The sequence below is a fragment of the Pteropus medius genome, unplaced genomic scaffold (genome assembly GCF_902729225.1).
Source record: "Pteropus medius unplaced genomic scaffold, Ma_sr-lr_union100, whole genome shotgun sequence".
Taxonomy (NCBI): Eukaryota; Metazoa; Chordata; class Mammalia; order Chiroptera; family Pteropodidae; genus Pteropus; species Pteropus medius.
In genome coordinates this window covers 24,697,763-24,720,234 of record NW_024344240.1, presented here as the reverse complement: position 1 = coordinate 24,720,234, position 22,472 = coordinate 24,697,763, and the positions used below count along the sequence as shown (strand labels likewise).

The window sequence follows — 22,472 nt, the reverse complement described above, 5'->3', positions numbered from 1 at the left end:
AAGAAAGCATGCAGGACACAAAGACATGGGCTGCTATGGCCCTTAGCACCTGGCAGAGGTGACATTAACACTGTGTTTCCCATATCATCTTCCTAAGAAGCATACTCTAAGTGCTTTGAAAGGGATGGTTATTAGATCAAGAAAGCAGAAAAGGTAGAGACACTTCTCCCTTGAGAAAGAGAAAAGCGGAAGAAACTGAAAACTCAAACTTGCGTGTTAAATTTTGATTCTGTGTCATTGTCTTTAACACTCCTATGTAAATAAGTATCATTGCATGCCAGCCCACACACATTTTTCACCAAACATCCTTTCCATTTGAACTTACAAAGGGAATGAAATTAGCCTTACCTATTTTAAAACCACCTGACTTTCTAGAGGAGAGGGAATGCATTGCTGTCATCAGTGCTGTTTTGCAGCCTGGAAGCCCTCTTTGGAAATTCTGAGGGCAGGATATCATGATGTGAAGAGGTTCTTCTTCCTCATTGGTGGAGATTCCTCATTCTGAATGTATGAAACTCACCCTGGAATGCCTTGTGTTCTGTCTTCTCCCTGTTCTGTTCCCCATTTGGGGGTGGGAAGTTGGGGTGTGAGGCTCCTTATTCCACTGAGTTCTGTTGGTCAGTCAGTTAATGGACACATGCTTTCTTCCACGAAGTGGTTCTTCTAGAGACTAAGACCAAGTCCTTCCTATTCTGCCACTTCATTTTTATTCTAGCCAGACCCTGACTCATCTCAACCTGCAAGCTCCAGGACAGCCAGACCTGGGGCTGAGTGCCAGCTTCTTAACAGCACAGAAACCCCCTGGGCTAATGTAGAGGGCAGCAGCTACTTTATGGGGGCTGCTCCTCTCACCGCCCAGATTCCATCACATGTCATGGCTCTCTGCTGCCCATTCTCCTGCTGGATCCCTGACTTCCACCATGCGGTCTCTGTGTCTGAAACCCCACCACCAACTGTCACAACATGGACCTTATCTTTGCTTCCTGCTGACTGCCCAGTTGTCACTCATAAAGCCAATCGTGTTCCCTAAACTCTGCCTGCTATTCAGATTCCCAACCTACTGGCTATGCCCCAGGCCCAGCCTCCCAGCTTCCCCAGCAGCCCTGCCTTGGGGTTTGCCCAGCCTGAACCCACACGTGCCCTCTGAGAGTTGGGCTTCCTTATTTGAACATCGGCTCTCCTAAGTTCAGGTCCCCCTGCTGTCTTCAGCTCACATAAACCTCTCCCGCTGCACTTCAGGCCACCATCTCTTACTCAAGGGCAATTCTGATCCGAGAAACCCTTTGGTGTGGTAGACAGTTAATAAATAGTCAGCAAAATTAAGATACTGTTGAAAACCAGAAAAGACAGTAGCTGCTCTCTATTACTATAAGAATTCCTACAGCTGGGATTTTCTGAGACTCCTGCTTTCCAAAACACTATCAATAGAGATAATTCTTGTAATCAAAATATTAAATGGGTCCTGGGCTTTTTAATGAGTCCAGGAGAAGAGACTATGACATTTCTCATGATATCTTGCCAGACCTGTCTCTCTTTCCTTTGGCTTTGAGCCTGGAATGGATGCAAACTCAGCCTGATTCTTCATACTTCCCTGGCACGAGTCTGAACATGTGCATTTATCTGAGCATTTCCACAGGGTCAGGAGAACAAAGCACAAAATCCCAAGGCAGGTCAGAGCTGCCTTTTCTTCCTCAGCCTCAGATGTTCAAATGCCCTTTGTGAGTTCTCAGGTCCAGCAAACTCATCAGCTTCCAAGTTAATGCCACATAAGCCCCAAATGTCATCTTGATAGATTTCTTCTGCTGCTCAGGTGACCCCAAGACCACATCTTCCCAGATGCAAGATATCATTACCCAGATACTCTAGGAAAAACCAAATCCTGTGTGGAATCTCCACTAAAAGTCCAAAAAAAATTTCAGAGTTAGTCCAAATAGGATGCAAAGCAATGATTTCATGGACATGCACTACCTGCCCATGGATGGCTTCTAGCAGTGAGCAAGCAGAGGATGCACCAGCCCTAGGGCACGCCACCAACAACTTGCTCACTCCTGTGTTCTGACATCAGATTCCTGTCCTCTCCTCCTAGGCCCCTTTGACACCATATTTGGGGTAGACATGGTTACAAACATTTAGTACACTGGAAAGAACAAGGGCTCAGAGCCACACAGAACTTGGTTCCAATCCTAGCTTCCTATTTCATAGCTGTGTGACCCTAGCTAGGTTTCCTTGCCTCTAAACCTGCTTCCTTGTTGGCAAACAAGAGCTGAAGACTTTAGAATTGCAGAGTTGTTATAAAGATTAAAGTTCCTGGCCCATGACACATGCTCTAGAATTATAATAGTAGTAATCGTTTCATATTAAAGGTGAATGGCAGCTAAATGAAAGATGTGACCCAGAACCCCTAGATTGTAATGCATTCCCGAAAACTAGGAGCCCTGGTGTGGCCATGGAAAGAGTTTGGTTAAATACACCAATGTAGATAGCATAGGATAACATGTGGAATCTGAGCAGTGGTTGGAAGACAAGTTCAGATGCCTCCTTGCACATAAGTGGGATCGATATCTCTATGGCATGTCTTTTCAATGCAATATTTTAATAAAGGAGAGTCGATGTTTGCAAAGAGAACTGTCAGGAGGAGAGAGTTTATTTCACAAGAGATTCATCAGAGATTTCTGTGGTTGTGTGGATGATTGGTTTGCTGCAAAGTAATATATTTAGGCTTTTTTCTCCTCTTTCTCTACTCTAAAGTCCCTTTGGAGATTTCTTTATGACTTTACAATGCTAATTCCTTCTAAAATTTTTGAAAGATTTGACATGTTTTATATAAGTGTGTGTGTATGCATGTGAACATACAAACAATAACAAAAAAAGTTGCATAAATATATTCCTGTTCCCAGCATCCTTCTAACTATTACCAGATGTACTGACAGCATATTGCTCTTAAGTGGGACCTTGACAGTGGTAACCCAAGAATTATGAATCAAGAACATGGAAGTTAGAGGGTAAATTTTTCAAAATGCTTCTCCTGGGAAAAAACTGTCTACCTATATAATTACCAAAAGAAATTCCCAAAAAGTTTTGAGAAGGTAGAAAGAAGTTTCCTTTCACGTTATAATTCACATTTATTTCCTCTCTTTTCAGTTTGGTCATAATATTTTCATAATTTCCTTTTACATGTTATTGTCCTAAGAATATGCTTTCTCTCTCTTCCCTCTTCATCTTCCTTATTCCTCCAGTTAATTCTGAACCTCATTTGACCTTTTCTCTCTCCATTGCCTCGCTGTTCTGCCTTCTCTATCAATAACTGAGTTAATGGAAATTATCTAACACATGTCATAAAGAGGCAACAGGTCCCTGGAAAGTATTTCATGGCAGATCATTTTGGTGAAGTCTCAATAGCAATAAAGCTTTGCCCACACTTGACATTTCACTCCCCAAGGCTGCCTGAGGAAGTTGTCAACAATCCTCACATTATATTAATGACACACAGAAACCCGCTGTCTGGAAGGGAAAGTGGCCTGGCTACAAGAGAATATTATCTCCACCTTTAACCCCTGCAGTACACTGTTTCTAACTTTCCCTTCTCTCTGGTCAGTTTTTCTTAAAACTCAACCTAAATTGTTCAATTTGAATTCGAAGCTTCTAATACACTAAACAAGCGAATCTCAACATTTTGGGGGTTGCCACTCTGTCAGCGATTTGTTTCTTTTAATTGTCCCTAAATGCCGTCCCTCAACCTTAAAGCCCTGGGTTCTGTAAATATAAAGATAGAAAAAAGGACAGAGCTAGGGACAAAGATATGCCTTACAGTGAAATTAATTTGCTTTGATAACTGGAAAGGCTGAAGTGTTCCCCAGAGGGATTTGTCTGTCCTCTCTCATTGTCCCTCATCTGGTGGACCCAGGCTGTACCTCTCCCTATCTCTTCCCAGCTTCCATCCCTCCCCTCCTCCCCAACACCTACTCCTTCTATAGTCATATTGACCCTTAGACATTTACCTCGAATGATTCAGGGCCTGAAATGTCACAGGCAAATTACTACAAAATCCATCTGTAAAAAAGAGAGAAAATGGTGAAGAGGGCTCCATGAGTTGGGTTTCTTGCTGCTTTCCCCACGAAGCAGGCAAACAAAATGAAGCAGTGAGAGTAGACTGCAATCTCTTTAAGCTTAACGGGAAAACGAATAATTAAATGCTATCAATAAGAGAAACATAGAATGCCTTTCCTGATGGTCCAGCCTTTCCTTCAGGTCAAAGTCCACTGCTTCTCAGTCAGCTTTCCCAACGGCCCCGACCTGGGGCTGCCCTCTCCTCTGTTTCCAACAGCCCTTTGCACTTTCCTCACCTGGGCCCCAGTCGAAGGAATTCTATACCATTTATCCTGACTCTCAACCAAACTATATATCTCTTGCCACATACTGCACTCGATAAATATTTATTTTACTAATGATGATAGTAAGAGGTGATTCTGATTCTGATGCTGTTGATAGCCAAGCTCAAGTGCCACTTTCCAAGCGAAGCCTTTCCTGACTATGACTAGAATTGTGGGCCAAGAAAGGCCCAGAGAGATCCTCAAGCCCTCTTTCCCTAATCTCATCTAATATAACACAATTCTCTAATTGGTTCTTGTCACTGAATTTGATCCTAAACTCCTCGAGGGCTGGACCTATGCTCTGGTCTCTTCTTGCAGGCCCTGTCTATAATCCAGGGCAAGATAGATACCCAGTGCAGTGACAAAGCAGAGGGCTAATAATAACACCCTACCTCCTATTGTCACCACCCTGGGTGTGGAATTAGTAAGTACTCAATAACAAAAATAACAATACTTCCATTTGAATAATGCTGCACGATTTTCAAAGAGCTTTTAAATTCATTATCTCTAGTGAGATAATACTCTTCACAAAAAACCTGAGTTAAGTAGGTATAATTAGCACCAAGTAACAGATGGAAACTGAGGCCTGGAAAGTTTAAGCTACTTGCCAAAGGGCAGAAAGGCAGGTTAGAGCTTCTAGTCCAAGGTCAGCACTTTCTCTCTAGCTGCAGGGCCTTTCCAGACTCTTGAAATGCTGGGCACAAACTATCAGGAGAATTCAGCAAGATAGACAAACGTAAGGAAAATACACACCTTCCACCAAACACCACACTTGGCAATACTTGACATCTGCAGCAATAGAGATGAATCTAGTGTTTTCCCTACAATGTCTTCTATAACTGAATGCTCCTTGCCTAGGGCCTGTAGCATGGTAGACACTCAATAAATGATAGTTGAATGAGCGAAGGATAAAAAATAAATGAACAAGCAAACAAGTGAATAAACCTGTAAGAGGTACATTGTCACTATAAATGTAACCAAGAGTAGGTTTCAAATCTAAAGAATTTAGATTTGAAATTTAAGAAAGCATTTCAATTTATAGAATTATAAATGTTTGACATAAAACAGCTCTAACATATAAGCAAAGGCCCACCAGAGTAAACAGAGTTTTATCACTTAGCTCCAAAAGGCCAAACCCAAGAATCCTACAATGCAGAAAAGAGAAAAAAAAAAAGTATTCAGGCAGAAAATCCTTCTGATTCTAAAAGGATAAAATGACTATAACAAAAAAGAAAAAAAAATTCTTTTCTTTTACAAATATAAGAAGCTTTACTAAAAATGTCTGGACAGAGAGAGAAAAAATGACTTTGGCAACTCAGAATTTCATCTTGATGACAGCAGGCAGCACTCAGAGGTTCAGCATCTTCCCTTTAAACGCAGAAACTTTTTTGCATACTAATTGAGTTTCCTGTTGAACAATCTCTCCAATGCAGTGTTGCCCTCCTGACTACTGTGGCAGAGAGTTAAAAACTCTGCTCGGTTCTTTCCTCCTGGGATTTGGTTTCCTTCCTTCTGGAATCCTCTTCTTGTACCTTATGACAGGTCTGACCTTACCTCAAGCAATCACAATCTATCTATTCCTCCATGGATTTCCTCTTCACTCTTCATCCCTTTAATTCAGCAAGTCTCAGGTTTTATGATCTAGAAACCACTTTAGCATGATGAAAAATTCCACAATCTATCCTAAAAAGTTTTTAAATCATAATTTAAGAGAAATGAATCTTTATGATAAAGCCCTCCCTTCCAAGCAATTAAGGGATTATTGATTTATTTTGTTTTTTTTCACTAGCATAAGTAAAATATTAATTTAAAACAAAAATAGTCACACCCAAACATAAACATTTTATAATTGACTAATTAGTTCTTTAATTAGATGCTGCATACCTGTCTTCCTTAGAGAGAATGATGTCCCATGAGGGCAGGAATGTACATGTGTCTTATGTACTGCTGTGTCTTATACATAAGTAGGTACTCAATATTTGTTAATGAATAAATGCAGATCACCCCAAGAATGTTTTTAGGTTGAACTTGGAGAACTCATGTTCACATGTCAAAATCATACCTTTTACATGAAATCGTATCTCCTATTTTCTCACCTGGAATCCCTTCACTCCCACCATTGGTCTAGTCAATTCTTCCATAACCTTCCAAGCTTCACTCAAGTCCAACTTCTTCCATAAAAACTTTTGCTACCACTCCAGTCCACACTAATCACTTCCTTTTTAGCCTTCTCCTAATCAGTTAGAATCCTACAAGTTACCCTCTAATTTTTCCATGTGTCTTAGTTCTGCTTTCTGAACACTATGGAGGGAAGTGTACACCTCTGATGCCCACACAGAGCCAACCACAGGCAATAGAGTAGGCTCAGTCAATCTTTGTAGGAACAGACCAACCAACTTGTCTACCATGGTTATTATCTTCAAATACTAACAACCAATAATTTGATTTATAGTCAAATGTCTTTAGGCAACTTTAAAGTAAACTAAAGATATAGCTTATAGATAGCATGTCTATATGCTGGGGTATGGGAGGAAAGAGCTATCTTGATTTGCCCTCTTTTGGATCAATTCTTAAAAATAATTTTTGTACACAGATTATGCCCTCATTTCCTCCCTTTGGAATGTGGACTTTGGTGCTGTCAATGGCTTGTATTCTGTTAAGTTTGCGGGAGAACTTTATATAATACTAGTATTGCAGGAGATTTTATAGGTCATCCTACAGATGAGGAACCTGAGGCCCAGCCAGCTGAAGCCACTCAACACAGCAGTAAAGGAGAGTCCATGAGCATGGGGTCTAAGTACTTACTGTCTGGGTGCAATCACCTGAGCAAGTTATCTACCTTTCTAGCCTGTATGCTTCTCTGTCACAGAGGATAAGAGTACCTGCACCTCCCGTGTTTATTGGAGGACTGAATGAGATGATGCTGGTAAGGCAGAAAGCTATGGCATTAGAAAGGCTGATACACATCAGATATCATCACAAGGGCACACAGCCAGGTAGTGGCTGTGCCAGGACCAGCCCAGGGACCACCCAGCTCAGGGTTCACTCCTCACACTTGAGTCTTGTGCTAACCTGGCAGCACTCCCCAACCAACAGACTAGTAGACAGGAGTGGATACCCATTGAACACTACCCTTCCAAAGATTTGGACAGGGTTCTGGTTCATATTATCCTCCTGTAGACTGAGTGATTACAGCTTACAGGAGAGTGACCTCAGCCCCTGGGCTGTCACTAAAGGAAAGAGCTGAACTTGGGAGTGTAGGCTGCCCTCGCCCTCCTTCCAGATGGATGGGGAGCAAGTGCATTCCTGATTAACAGAAATTGAGACCATCCAGAGTGTGGCACTCCTTTTCCTCTGAGAGCAAAAGGCTTCAAAGGCTGGATGCCCCAGAGAGGTAGCCTGCTGAGCAGGCTGACATGCCAAAACCGCTCCAGCCCATAGGAAGTACGGAGTTTGTACACAGCCCTTATGGAATAGAGAAGTTGCCAGGTAACTAAGGCTGGAATATCGAGACCACAGCATACAGAGGAGTCAGGAAAACTGCCTACAAAGGAGCCTGCTTCTGTGTCCCTGAAGCATTCTAACAGGTTCCTGTGACATGTTTCTGTGACTCACACCATCCAGTGCTTTCTTGGTGAGATTGACCAGGCCCACTGGCAACACATACATCACTCTTGGAATGCTGAAGTGAAGGCAGTAACCCTCACCTTTCTTTCTTGATCTCCTAACACTCTTCTGAATACTTCCAGCTCTTTTAGACGCCTCTGCAAGCTAAAAGGACCTGCCAACCCCATGCTTAGAATGAAACTTTAACTGCTCAGCATGGCCTATTAAATCTAGCCCCTGCTCACCTCTCCGCTCATCTCAGTTCCTCCCTCAGCTTACTCCATGTTCTCTGGCCACACCCACCACACACACGTCCCAGGGTCCTTGCCCTGCTGTCCCTGCCTTCAGGCTCCTCTGGCAGGCCTTCTAGTGCCCCTTCTCATCACATCTCATCACACTACATCTCAGCTCAGGGATCACCTCCTCACAAAGACCCACCCTGCCTACCACCCTCCCTGGAGCTCTCTGTATCATTGGCCTCTTGTACTTTCTTCTTCATAGTATTGATAATGCTCTGAAATTATCTTATTTATTAATTTACCTAGTTGTTTACTATTGGTATCACAGAATGTAAGCTCCTTGAGGGCAGAGGTCTTGTCTATTTCTGCATATTTTGTATTTCTATCACCTAGCTTGGTATACACCAATCATTCAATAAATACTGATATCAAGTCGCATGATCTATTGATCAGGCAAAGAATCACAGATGTGCAAAATATAAAAAGATCATCTCAACATAATCCTCTCCTAGATTATGAAAAATGAACTGAGGTCAGAGTGGCGAAGACACTGCCAAATGTTGTGCAGCTAATAAGAAAGACCTGGAATGCAAGTCTCCTAACTCCTCCTCTGGTGTTGTTTCAGTCACACGACCTATTTCCAGAACCCCTAGTCTATGACAGGTTCTCTTATTCACATATTCACTCAGTTATTTATTCAGTAAATATCCATTGAGTGTTTTCTATATTTCAAGAACTGTCCTTGGAACAGAGTCCACATCAAGAGTACTGGGAAGCCCTTGTCTACAATCCCCAAGAAACTGTGGGTGGCAATGCACAGGACCTCTTTCTGGAGGCTCTTTAGGGTCGTCCCACAAATCATCCATCATCCATGACTGTTCCCAGAGTGACTTGGGCCTGTCTCTGTCCCAGAACAGAGATTCTCCTGTACAGGATGGACCCTCTGCCAGAACACTACAACAATACACAGCCGCAGAAGCAGTGAGGAGGGGACACTATTTCTAAGGGTATGGAACAAGCTGGCTGGGTCTCCACATGTCCATCTAGAGCTTCTCCCATTTGGACTGAACCATGGCAAAGATAAGTCACTACTGAGGCCTCTCCAAACCCACTTTGCATGGCTTTGAGTGCCAGAGAAGAGGAGGGGACCAGCCCAGGCCTGGCCTGGTCAGTCCCATGCTTAGGGAACAGGAAAGGAAGCTCCTCTCTTTGGTCCCGAGGAAGGCCTCCTCCTCTCCCTCATTGGAACCAGGAGGGACTAAGGAGGTATTAGGATTCAGCCTGCTGTGACCTGGAGAGCTGCCCTGTCCATGGACCTCCAGTTCTGACTGCATTTTCCCTTCCTTGGGGGCATGCATCTGAGGCCAGTGGGCAAAGGAGACAAAGAGCAGGAAATGGGTTCTGAGCTTTAGGCCTAAGCTAACATCTCAACCTCAAAGCCAAAGGGACTTCCTCTGCCACCCGGGGAGCACCAGGAGCCCACTCTGGCAGCACCTGCTCCCTCATTGAAGCACATCTTTCTCTAAGAAGCACCACCTGCAACAGCCTGGCCAGGTACCCAAGCTCCTAAGGAATTCAGGCACTGTGCTGGATACTGTACAAACATGATCCCTACTCACACACAGCTCACCATTAGTGAATGCTGTGGGATAACATGTGTCCCCCCCAAAAAAGGCATATTCAAGTCCTAACCCTCATACCTATAAATGTGACTCTATTTGGAAATAGGGTCTTTGCAAATGTAATCGAGTTGAGATCATACTGGATTAGGGCAGACCTAATCCGATGACCGGTGTCCTTATAAGAGGAGGGAAATTGGAACACAGAGAGACAGATACCTGGAGGAGAAGGCCATATGCAGGTGGAGCAGAGATTGGAATGATGTGTCTAGAAGCCAGCGAATGCAAGTATTATCAGCAACACCAGAAGCTGGGAGAGAGGAACACAACAACCAACCCCTCAGAGTGACCAGAGTGACCAACCCTGCAGACACCTTGATTATGGACTTCTGGCCTCCTGAACTATCAGGGGGAAAAACTGTTCTGTTATTTTAAGCCACCATATTTATGGTTATTTGTTATGGCAGCTATACCAAATGAACACTGTGAGAGACACATACAGACAAGTGAATAGGAGATTAAAAGCACTTAGGGGATATCTAGAATACCATGGAAATGTGGAGGGGCAGAGAAAGCTTCTTACAAAAAGTGGCTTCTAATCTGTGCCCTGCGGATGAAATAACACTCAGCCAGAAAAACAAATAGATATAGTTGCTTTCTGGGGTTCAGAAAAGACTTCCAGAGAGTCATATCGAGGCTGAGACACAGAGGACCAGTTGCATTTAGCCAGGCAAAGTGGAGGGGACAGTGACCCAGGAAGAAACAATATGAGCAGAAGCTCCAAAGTGAAGGAGCAGAAACCTGCTCAGACCCTGCAGCTCTGGGATATAGGTGGAAGAGGGAAGTGGATGGAGGGGATGTATTGGTTTTCCACTGGTGCATAACAAAGTACCACAAACAGTGCTGAAGCGAAACCCCTTTGTTAGTTCACAGTGCTGTGGGTCAGAGGCCAGTTGCTGTTCAACATGTGCCAACTTTGGGATGCTCCTTCAGTGGTTGGGGAAAGTGAGAGCTCCCCCAGCCAGCTAGTGGAGGATTCACCACTGCCCAGGTCATTCTCTCACCCATGCTCTCTTGCCAGCCTGACAGGAGTGGAACTCAGAGCTACATCTTGGCCTTCCATATCTTCTTTCTCCATAAGGCCCATTCTCATCAACCCTATCTGACTGCCATAATTCCAACACATAGCTCAGCCCTCAATTATAACGTCCACCCTCTTCCCACCCTCATATGACTAGAATCTGTGCTCCCTGGTCCTGTGACAACCCAACCCCACCATAAATCCTATAGCACTTGTGGTCAGATCTGCTGAAGCCCCCATACAGCTCATGAGGTCCCCCTCATGGATACACCCATCCTTCTTTACTCTATATCTGACCCTGTTGCAAGGGCTCAAAGATGCTGGAGAGAGAGCCTTTCCCAGGCCATGTTTCAGCTATACTCAGCTGTGCCAGAGTTAAACTAGACCCAAGGAGAAAACTGGAAGTGTACTGAAAGAGCTACCAGCAACGGGCTCCCTGTGCAAGGGGATGGTCGGCTCCAGGCCTTCACACAAAGTCACGGGTATGATGGCTGTCCTCTCTCCTGGCTTTCCCAGGCTCCAGCTGAGCTCTCAGCAGCAAGTGGGTTATGGCCACACCACTCTCCATCCATCTTGGAAAGGTCAGGAACTAAATTTGGAACTTGGCTTTTAGTTCGTTTGCATCTCTAAGTTATCTTGAGAGACTGAGGGAAAAGGTTCACAGAGGAAGGAACGTGCCAATAAATCAGAGATAAATCAGAGATAGAATATATCCATCTAGTTAATAAATCAGAGATAGAATATATCCATCTAGTTTTAACAACAGTAATAATAGTTATTGTGATAATGCAGCTACATTTACATGGTACTTTGCATTTTCCAGAGCATTTATATGTATCTTCTCATTTGAACTTTGCCATAACTGTGAGAAGAATATATCTCTATTTCATAGCCAAGAAATCTAAATAATAAAGAAACAAGGCCATGCCACTAGTCAGTGGTCAAATGGGCACCAGCACCCAGGACTATGATTCTCAGCTCAGGGCTCTCTCACTACTCATCACACTGCCCTGTGGTTTAGGCCAGGGCTCTACAATGTTTTCACATCACCAACGGGGCACATCCCATGAAACCTTACACTTCACCCGGGCAAAAGAAATATGGCTCTCATCTGGGTCTGTGTGCCATTGAGGTTCCCCACATTCTATGCTTCTGGCCCTGCCACTAGACTTTACTGACTGGGGTTCCAAGAGAGCACCAAATTCAAGTGCAGGCCCAGCTAGCTCCCAGGAATTCTTTCAAACGACTCAGTCCCCAAAAGGCTCATTTGGGTTTTAAGCTTGTCTCAGGAAGTCAGGCTGATTCTGGGTCTCCCAGTCTAATCAGAGGTCCTCATCTAGGAGGAGGGCTGGGAGCCTATTTGGTTGAAGAACTTAGCTAATATGAATTACTGGTCCCTGGGAGAATAGGGTCTCAAAGCCAATCTCCCACCCAAGCAGCAGTGGATGGAAATGAGCCTCCTCCTTGCCCACCTCCCACACTTTCCAAACGGCATTAACTAGGGGTTCTGGAACCATACTCCTAAGACTTTCACAGACATGACACAGTCTGAGGGATTCATACCCTACGTTCATTGTTGTTCCCCCTTTGGTGGCCCTTGGTAAAAAGGTATCACACATATTACATACATGTTAGTTGAGGCCCCAATAATTAAAGGGCCATATTCTAAGCAAAATACTCCTCCTTTATACACTGTAGAGAGGCCACATAGCATAGCAGTTAAGGGCACAGACTTAGGAGCCACACACCTGGGCTGGAATCCTAGTTCTACAAGCTTCAAAGCTGTGTCGACTGGGACAAGTTAGTTTCCTTCTCTGTGCCTCATGAGACGATTAAAATAACAGAAGCCTCATGAGGTTGTTGAGAGGGCTAAATGAGTTAATAGTAATATACTTAGAACAGTGCCAACAATATAAGTGTGAGCCACATGAGTATGGATTATTAGCTGGAAGGTACTAATCTAACAACTTCAATCCTAAGGACACTAGTAAGAACAAAGGGAATAAAGGAGGTAAAAGAGGATTCTGAGAAGCCAAAAGCAATGTCATAAAATATATAAATTAAAGCTAATGCACTTTATTCATAAGTGTGTCTCCTTAATCAGAATATATTTACTCTTCCTTTGCACATAACTATAATAGATTTGCTCATCTAGTTTCCAAACTCACAGGAGAAAGGGAGCAGCAAATTAAGAGGGTCAGTACTGGAGCAGGCAGACACCCCACAAGGTGGTGTACGACAGTCATTTCCAAAGCCCCTCTCAGATTACAGTGTGCTGGCACCATCTGGAATTTCCTTCGCTCTCCTGATGGTCTCACAGGATTACAGCAGGTTCAATGATTAAAATTTCTAATGATTATATAGTCCTAGAAAAAAGGATAAAATGTATTCTGAATTTTTCCTCTAAAGATACAGGGATTTGTATTTTATATTCTTGAAAGACTTTCTCCAAATATATTTAAAAGGAGCTTGGTACATGAAAGAGGTTCCATTATAGAGTGTGACTATGTATGGAACATTTACCCCTCCTAAATGAGTATAGATGAATACAAATGGAGCAAGAGGTGTCACCAAATTTAGACTTCAAAGCATCATCTCCTCTCACCCCATCTGCTGGCAAATGCATAGGAGACAATGCTCTCTCCCCTCTGAAATATTTAGTGAGGAAACACTGAGTCAAACAATTGCCCTAGGCACTCTGAGAGTTTATGCCAATTAAATTAAGTATAACTCATATCAGGGAGTTTGCCATCCCATCTGAAACACCAAGGTCCTGACGTGGCCAACTTTGTGGGTATTACCGGCCTCCTTTGCTGCGCTGGCCCTATAACATCTCTTATCATGCTCCCAGCTCTGTCCCTTGTTCTATGGCATCAGTCCTTGGGCAAGAGTTTTCTTTTCTGCCTGTGGTTGTAACCCACTGCATTTACCACAGTGTGTTCCAAAGATATCATTCCTCAAGCTGTCTGGGATAGGAAGAGCTGAAAAGGTTATGTATGCCCTGTGTCGTCCAGGGAGCCCTGGGGCACCTTTACACACAGGAAGGCAGCTACAGCATGATGGTTAAGAACATACACCTGGATATAATTGCCTATATCTACGTAACAGTGGCATAGCCCCAACAGCCATGTTTCACAAGACAAATTAATTCAATTCTCTTTGAGTTTCAGCGTCCTCGTCTGTAAAGTGGGATATAACTGTATCCATTTCATAGAGTTATAATAATGCTTAAATGCATTAATGTACACAAAGCACTTAGGACAGCATTTGCACACAGAAAAAAAACTCATAGTGACTATTATTACTGTGTTAAAGACTGAGAAATCTTATAGTAATTTGTTTAACTTTGGTTACCTCAGCACTTGCCAAATTTATTTTGCAAGGGGAACCAAGTTTGTTTTTATCATACCTGTTAGCATTGCTACAGTGTGTTTAATATTTGAAACATTTTCACATCTATCTTATTCTATGTTCACAGCAATTCTACATATTCCAGAGAACAAAGCTAATAGTCTAAGCAATGGCTTCATAGTCTTGAGTTCGAATAATGGTTCTGCTATTCACTCATCAATTCACTTAACTTCTCTGAGATGCTACATCCTCATCTGAAATAAAGGGACACTACTTGGCAGAGTTTACTCATTCACCCATTCACTTATTCAACAAATATTTACAAGAGCCTGGCATGTGCCAGTGACTGCTCAAGGCCCTGGAGATACAGTTGTGAACAAGAGGGGTAAATTCTCTACCCTTAAGTAAACAAATAGAAAACATAATTTATCATTGTGGGGATTGGAAACATTATATGCAAAGCACTGGCACCTGGTGGTCACTCAATAAAGGTAATTATTATGACTAAGCAGGTTTTATTACTCCCACTTGCCAAAAGAGATGTAAACAAAAAGGTTAAGTGACTTACCTAAGGCCACACATTTCAGGTCTCTCTTTCTAGGTCAGCACCTGCCACCCTGGCTCCAGAATAGCTATTGCAGGCATACCCATGCCCAGGTTCCGGTCAGACTCGTTCAATTGGAATCTCGGAGGGGAAATCTTACTCAGTTTTCCCAGTGCGCTTTGTCATTCTAATTCTCTCATCTAAAAACAGACTCTACTGCTGTGTTTCTCCATTCCCGCTCCCCTTCTCACTACTAGCAGAGAGAATTAGCATATGATGCAGTAACCACGTGGCCTGTTACCTGCAGTTGATTATCTGTAAGTGATTTTTATAACCCTGGTATTTCTGCAAAGTGTGTGTGCCTGGTGCATTAGGATGACACATACAAGAGAACAATAATAAATCTCATTTTGTTATGATCTTTGTTGATGCATTAAAGCCCCACAAAGACTTCTCGCTCTCAGGCAAACCTGATGATAAAAGAAATCACAGCTCTTAGCAGAAAGATTAGGGACATCCCCACTGGCATTTTTATTGACTTCTCAAATAGAGGCTCTGACTTGGGGCTGCATGCCCCTCTCAGAGCCTGGTGGGCAGGCCTCAGACCTACCTTAGAACTCATGATGGTCTAAATGCAAGACCCTGTTGGGAGTTCTTCAGGCCGACACCACCTGGGAATGAAAGACCTCAACTTTATTGCCTCAGGTACACCCCAGCTATCTGCGCTATGACTGAGAAGGGATGCAGGACTTGTTCCAGGCACAAAACACCTGTGGAGGAGGGGATGGAGTCCCCATGGGCCACCTAGGGCTCTCCTTTTGGCATAGCTTTCCCCATATGTGCTTCCCTCCTTATGTAGTAAGACAATAAGGGTGAGGCCTGCACAGATATCCATCAGTCTTGCTGGATCAGAGTTGCCAGAAACGAGCTTTTGGGTCTCCTCTCCCATGCTTTTGAGGCAAAATGGAGCCTGAAGTGCCACTGATCCTAACTTACCCTCAGGGACCAGGCGAAGAAGAGGGGGCTTTCGGCCTCTGAAGTTTTGAGTTCTGAAAGATAACATATATTTGCCTATGCCAGGCATTTTTCTAAGCATTTTACCTATGTTAACTCATTAATCCTCACAACCTAGCTATGATGCCACACTTATTACTGCCCCAATTTCACAGCAATAAATAGGGAAATCTGACATCCCAGCCTCCTTCCCAGCCTGGACCAAGCCCCTCTGATGAACTCATTCCCCATGAGCTCTCTCTTCTCATATTCCTAAGGTGAAGAAAAGCCCAGCACCAAAAGTACTCCTTCCCTTCCCCTCTCCATCTCTGCTTAAAGCCTAGCTCTTGCTCAGAAAGTACACAGCACCGTTCTCTGTACCAGGTCAAATGCCAATTATATTCTCTTAATATTTCAACTCAAACCAAGCCTTTGTAGACTTCGGGGATTGCAGAGAACTGGGAGTTTTCCACACACGATGAGTTCTCTCTGCTTAGAGAGGTTGTTCAACAGACATCATACCATTTACCTCCTGGGTAACAGCTATTGCTAGAATGGGTTTATGGTTGCTATATTATAAATGATGTACTGTTTGGTAGGTGGCATTGCCAATAACAAGATTAAATAATAAAGGAAGAAACATGCCAGTGGTCATTTCAGGTTTCATTATGCTTCACTAGCATGAGGAAAAGATAACAAAGGTGATGGATCTGGGTGCAAAAGTATACATTAGGTGGAGCATAAAACAAAAACAGATTTTTATGTAAATAATGAGGAAAAGATGTAAAAACATTCTATACTGAAATACTTCTCATCTCTTGGAAAGAGAAAGCAAAGTGCTAGAAAAATAAATGGGGATTATATTAAGCAGGTGGAAGAAAGAAAAGACTGCAAGAGAATGAATGCAAGCTAACAAATTTGCGAGAGAAAGCATGAGTCCCAGCAAGGGCAGATATGAATCTTCAAGTGAAAAGAAGACTCTTTCCTACTTCTGTGACAGTGTGAGTGTGCTTTGCTAAATAGATTATTCCTAAACCCAATAGAGTAGGAAAACTCTGGCAGATGACATATCTCATCTTCCTGTTTGGATCCCAGAGAGAGTCATGGGTAGACAGGAGCAAACTGGAGAGAGCAAGCTGATCCACGTATGATGGCAACATTCTAGATCAGGGGTCCCCAATGTCCGGGCCATGGACTGGTACCAGTCTGTGGCCTGTTAGGAACCGGACCACACAGCAGAAAGTGAGTGGCAGGCGAGCAAGCAAAGCTTCATCTGTATTTGCAGCTGCTCCCCAGTGCTACCATCATCGCCTCAGCTCCATCTCAGATCATCAGGCATTAGATTCTCATAGAGGCATCAGTTGCTGGTGCCAAAAAGGTTGGGGACCGCTGTTATAGATCACTATTCTCAACAGCTGTCTATGATCCCTGCATCAGGTGCACTAGAGGAGCCTGTTAAAAATGCAGACTCCCAGGGCCCACTCTAGACTCACAGAATGGAAACCTCAGAGGTCAAGGCCTGAGGATCTGCATTTTAACCAACTCTCCATATGATCCTTATGCCACAGATGTTTGAGAACCACTGCTGTAGTTACATCATCATCTTCTTCCGTTAATTCTCAGAGCAGAACACTGAAATTATAATTCTTCATTTAAAAAAAATATGAAAGTACTATATAAGTAATAGAGGAGTTCTCAAGCTTCATTTTAGGGATACTTAAATGATTTGGGGACCACATTCTGGCATGACACAGTGAATGTTTCAATCATTGAAGCTCAATATTTTATTATGCACCTTCTATTTCAGGGCCTTGGTGAGGCTGCAGATGCAGATGAATATCTTCTCCTACACTGAGCCCTGAGCCCTAACTTCGGCTCCTCTCCTCACAGTCAGGCCAATTCTCTTGTAAGTGGCCTTGAGTGGTCAAAAAGACAAGTTCGAATTAACAACCAGTCTCTCCATTATATTGTTAAACACTCTGTTCCCTAAGCTGCATGTCAGTGGTCTTAGGGTTCCAACCTGGGGGTCAGCTCCTCTCACTCTCCACTCTGCCGCAGGTGCTCTGAGCCAGGCCTGTGGCTCTCTCTTCCATCCATCTTTCCGCTCCCCACGAGTCTCTCTCTTCAACATGAACCATCTTCTGAGTTTCTGATCCATATCTACTGACTGTTGGACATTTCCACCTACGCACTCTACAGGCTCCTCACTTAATAAATCATAAATTGTGCCCCTCGTTCCCTTCCCCTAAACTATGACCTTTCACTTGAAGTCCTTCTCTTGGCTACTGGCACTCCTCGCCATCCAGGGAGTCAGCTTTCTCCTTCGTCCACAACACCTGACTGGATCACAAGTCCAGGCAAATTTACCTCCTAAATCCACTCCCATCCCTGCTGTCACTATCATATGGACTTCTGCAGTTTCCTTTTCGCTTCACAAACAATGAGGGCTCCCTCTGGTCCACCTTCCTCATGCTGCAAGAGCACCCTTGCTAAAATATACCTCTGGACCCAGCACTCTCCTGCTTTGAAACTCTTCAAGGTCTACTCAACACCTGCAGTTAAGTTTGACTACTGGCATGGGCCACAAAGCCCCTCCTCATCTGGCTCTTGTCATTCACTGAAAACCAGCACTTTAGCCTTTGGTCATAAAGGGCACAACCACAAGACCTTTGCACACGTGCGGATCTCAGCCTGAAATGCCTCTTTTAGTCTAGAAATCACCTCTTTTTGGGAGATGCAATTCAAATATGTCCTCCTCCATGAAGCCTTCTCTTATTCCCTCCCAACAGCAAAAATAAATAAGTGCTTCCTCCCTGACATCCTGATCCCTTAAAGACTTTTCACTACTTGCAAACATCTGTTTACATGTTTTTCTTCCCTGTTAGACAGGGAAGGTCTGCCTTTTGAAGTATCCCAAACATAGTCTGACTCTTGGCATGGATGTTTGCAAGACATCCCAGCACATACAACTGTGTGCCAAGACCACACTGGGTACTTACTTCATGGTAACTGTCTGCCTTACTCTTCCCCAGAACCCTGTGAGGAAACATCCCTTCCATCTAACAGGCCAGGGAACTGAAGTCCAGAAAGACTAAATAACTTCAGATTAAGATTCAGTTATAATGTAGTAGTCAAGATTTGAACCCAGCTCTGCCCAACTCAAATTCTGTAGCTCTTAAAACTGACTGATCATTAGCAACCCACACCCCAAGCCACCAATAAGGAATTTTAAAAATGCACATTCCTAGGCCATATCCTAGAATTTCAACATATGAATCAGATCTATCAAAATGTAGGAATCTGTATAGTTCAAGCTCTCCAGGTGGTTTGATTATAAAATCAAACCAATTTTAGGCATCACTGCACTGATCCCCAGGCCTCTCTACTGCAGGCCTTTGGGAAGAGCTTAGAGCTGGAGACATTAGTCCAGGAACAACTCACCTAGAAAGGGAATATAAGGGGAAAATACAGAAAGAAAAAATAAGGCCAGGAGAGAACCCTGGTAGAAGTTCCTATAGAAGCAGGGAGAGAAGTTAGAAGAAATGGAAAAAAAAAAAATGGTAAGAGACATAGAAGGAGGCTTAATAGTAACTATGTCCCAAAACCAGGGGTACAAGAGTTTTGCAAAGGGACATCTGATAACATAAGATCCTGTGGAGAGAAGGAAGAAAAAGAAGGCCCAGATCATTACACTCATATTGGTTCTGTCCAGGAAACAGAATAATATCCTGATCTATATAAGCTGATGTGGGTTTTGCTTGGTTATTTGTTTTAGGAGTTTGGCCACTGTGCCCCTTCCATCCAGTTGGTATCCTTCACTGCCCCAAGAAAGGTATGACACAGTGGAACAGCAGAGAATAAAAGTCAAACCACAGCTTCGGAGTTCAAGAAATGCTGGTCAGGGCATTGACAACAGTCTGGAAGACCATAGGAGTCTACTGGGCAACCCTGTCCTCAACAAAGGTGTCAAGATGGTGAACATGGGAGTGTTAGCAAAGAAACAAAAGTGAGACCCTGCAGTATGTCCTTGCAAAAGCGTCCTTGACATCGTCACCATGTCCCCATTCCCTCAGTCCCAGAAGTGACAGAGAGAATCTAGAGCTGGAGAAGCCTCATGCTGGGTAACAAGAGACCACTCTGCTTGCAGGATCAAAGACCAAGGCCCTTCTAGAAGGGACAAGCCCATTTTAACATTGTGAACTGACCACACAAAGAGTCCCATAATACAAGGGTCCTAGAGAAGCCCCCAAGACTAAGCTGCGACTCCAGGGTAGGGGCTGAGAGCCCTACATTTACAGAAATAAGGTTTATGCCACTAGCCTAATAAAATCTCAAATCGGACATTATGTTCAGTTATAGGAAAGCAAAAACTAGTCACATTTCTTCCCCTCTTGAATGTGCCAACTGAGATCCTTATCTGTTACATTCCAGAGATGGAGATGGAAGACAGAGAACAAAGAGCTGAGGAGAGAGCAAAATCCAATTGCAGAGGTGGCAAATACAGCCTCTTCCGCAAAAAAATAAAGTAAAAATTTTAAAATTTGTATATATACAGACTCTTCATCAAAGGAATTCAGGGATAGAGCTAGCAGAATTAGGGCAGTGTGTGTGTGTATGTGTGGTGTGTGTGTGTGTGTGTGTGTGTGTGTGTGTGTGTGTGTGTGTGTGTGTGTGTAGGATGGAGGAAATCTGAGCATGTCTCTTTAATTTAGTAAGTCATTGCCCAACCCATGGCTTGAAAGAGGTAAGAATTGCTTTAGCAACTAGAAATCCCTTTCGAACTCTCACACTTTCTTTTGCACCCACAAATTCCTAGTGTAACGTCACTGACAAAGTTCACTAGCTGTCCCCACCACCTCTCTCCATCCACCTATCTAACCTCACCCTTCATTCAGAAGGAACAGAGGAACAACAGGCAACAGAAGAGCCTGCTGCTGAGAAGCCTTGAGAGGCTTGGGCTTGCATGCTAGTGTTATTCTTTTTTTTAAAAAAAAAACAGCTTTATTGACATATCATATTTTTATCAAATTTACATATCATAAAATTGACCCATTGTAAATATACGACTCAGTGATGTTTAGTAAAGTTGCATAGTTATGCAACCATCACCACCATCACATCCATCACTGTCCCTCCAGGATTTTCTGTACCCAGCTCCAGAGTAATCCAATGTGACGCCTTGCTCTCCTGCTCGCCCCACTACTTCCAGAGGCAAGTGGTTCATGGATCTGCCAGCCCAGGCTTCCCTCTGGTGCAGCTCCCCAGGTGGCCTCACTAATCCTCCTGGGAACTCTGTTATAGGACCATCTCTGGAGCCTAAGATAAAACCAAACTCCTTTACCCACTTTTGCTACTGCTTTGGCCTGGAGTAAACTCTGGCTTCAAAACCAGACATGGATTTTTTAAGTTGCAGATTAAGTGCTAAGCTGCAGGAGTTTCAGGAGGAGGACCACATAGGGGAGGGGACAGACACACAGAGAAGTGGTAGTATAACGGATGGAAGGAGAGCCTGCTTTTCCAGGGCTATTTGGGAGACTCTTTGCTTGTATTTATTTTGACACAGTAAAGATTTCTTGCCTGTTAAGAGACAAGGTCACACCTCAGAAGGCCACGTGGACTGCAGCTAATGCTCTGCCTGCCGACTCTGGCCGTGTCATCACTCAGCACTGACTGGCCAGCTCTGGAACCTGTCCCCAACACACAGTCCTAGCTGCGCCATGCAACACAGCGCCTGGCTCGCACCAAACACTTTACCCTACATGAAGTTGGGGCTAACTGTAAAAACTGGGAAAACGGCAGAAAAGTTTAAAAGCACGTGCCAGATCTATTAGCTGAGGGGACCAAAAAAAATGTCACAGGTTAAAAAGCAAAGGAATTACACCCATGATATCATCAGTAGCCGGCAACAATTGAAAGGAGAACCTCATAGCCTTCCTCCTCCTTTTAGAAACCATCTCATTGGACAGTTCAATCTCACTAATTAGAGGACGGTGCTGGCAACAAGGGAAAGATGGGGATCACATGAAAAGTGAGGTTGTCTTTGTAGGAGATGGGGAGAGAGAGACAGGATTTTCCTGCGCGCCTGTAGCAGAGGCATCCCCGAGTGCCCCAATTTTGCCAACTGCGTTCCAGAGCTTGTTTCCTCCCATGCCCAGACAGAGCAAAGGCCGCTGTAATGACTTCATGTTCAGCCAAAAGTAAACACTCTCCACACTTTTTCCATGGACAAAGTCTAACCCCAAATTGCCAGCACTGGCCTCCCAACAATCCAAATGGAAAGCTGCCTTTCTCAAGAAAATAAAACCTTTTAAACTAAATAATACATCTTGGCTGCAGAAGCAAACTTTCCTAAAAGCTTCCTAGAAATTATTTATCATGCAATGATACTACAGATCACCTGAGCAAGCCCTACCAATGAACAAAGGCACTTAAATACAATGAATGACCTGAGAATAAAAGCTCATTCCACTCCACAAACATCTGCACTTCAACTTATGTAGCACATTATATAGCACTCACAGAGTGTGCTACTCCACACACACACACACACACACACACACGACACAGCTCACAACCACCTAAGCAGAATATTCCTTCTGAAAACAGGCCATGATAAGACAGGTGCTGATTTGAATAGGAGCAGAACAGCCCATAAGGCCTGAGCTCGGC

At 43.7% G+C, this 22,472-nt stretch overlaps 1 protein-coding gene across 3 annotated transcripts in view; it reads right to left on the bottom strand.

Moving 5' to 3' along the window:
- Positions 1–22,472, bottom strand: part of CACNA1C (calcium voltage-gated channel subunit alpha1 C) — a 611,706-nt gene that overhangs the window by 528,291 nt on the left and 60,943 nt on the right. The gene's annotated exons all lie outside the window — the stretch shown is intronic.